The sequence below is a fragment of the Rhinopithecus bieti genome, unplaced genomic scaffold (genome assembly GCF_001698545.2).
Source record: "Rhinopithecus bieti isolate Rb0 unplaced genomic scaffold, ASM169854v2 scaffold_32264, whole genome shotgun sequence".
NCBI lineage: Eukaryota > Metazoa > Chordata > Mammalia > Primates > Cercopithecidae > Rhinopithecus > Rhinopithecus bieti.
Window position 1 is genome coordinate 924,245 of NW_016813984.1, and position 1,243 is coordinate 925,487.

Below are 1,243 nucleotides of genomic sequence, written 5' to 3' on the forward strand. Positions count from 1 at the left end.
TTGATAGAAATTTTCATTTTACTTAATTAAATTCCTGGGAGTGTTATTGGTAAAGCATAAGGTGGCTGTATTTTTAAATTTACTAGAACTCGCCAAATAGTTCTCCAATGTGGTTGTGCTATTTTCCACTCTCAGTAGAAATGTATCCGATCCAGTTGTTCAACTGGATGTATTTTTACATTTTAGTCATTCCAGTGGGTATGCTGTCTCCACACATTTCAAAACTTGTTTTCCTCCACTACCCAAATATATCTGATGCTAGGTGTCTATAGAACATGTTATCTGTGGTCTTACCTTTTATGTAATGACTCGGCAAGTCAGCACTCAGGATATTAGGAGTATTCCTGGAAGTCACTGCTAAATGAAGCTGGCTAGCAATACCTCAACTGTATCTGCAAGTAACTGCAAATGACAAAATATATCCAACTAAACATTAAATTTCTTTCAGTACTAACTCCATTTTGACAAGGTCATCCTAATGACCCTTGGTCACTACAACTGTATTCAACAGAAGAGAAGGTATGACAGATGAGAAGGAGAAGTGGAAAGTGATAGGTTTATGAAACAACCACAGGTAAAATATATTACTCTACACATTTTATAAAACAGATGACAAGTTGGACATATGCCACACAGGCTCTTTAAATGGGCCTGCAAAAGGAAAGGATACTGAAACTTAAGATTCTTTAGTGTCACAGTTAGGTTGCCAGTGAAAATTGAATAGGCAGTTTCGAAGAGTGGTTAATCCTGGAGGAAAAAACTCATGAGTTAACTTGGTATTTAAAACATTGGGACTGTGTATGGTCATTTAGGCAATGTTGAAAGCAAAACTTCAGACAAATTAAATTTAACAGAATTTAATTGAGCAAATAATAATTCATGAACAGGTAGTCCCCACAACCAGAATGGGTTCAGAGTGACTCTGGGACTGCCATGTGGTGAGAAAGACATTAAAATGTTCAGCATGTTTGGTCTGGTGATTTCACTTCCAAGAATGTCTCCCATGGAAAAAAGTATGTACCCAAAGATGTTCCACCACTTACTTTTTTCATATTAAAGTGGCAAATGGGAAAATAAATACTAACCACTTAGTAAGGAATAAATAATAAATATAGGGCAATGATGAAGTGACATCCAGCCCTTACAAATTAATCATACTTTTCTGCACATCATCTATAATTTTAAATTGAGTTATAGCATACATCAAGTGCACAAATCTTAAATACAATATTCACTGTATTAA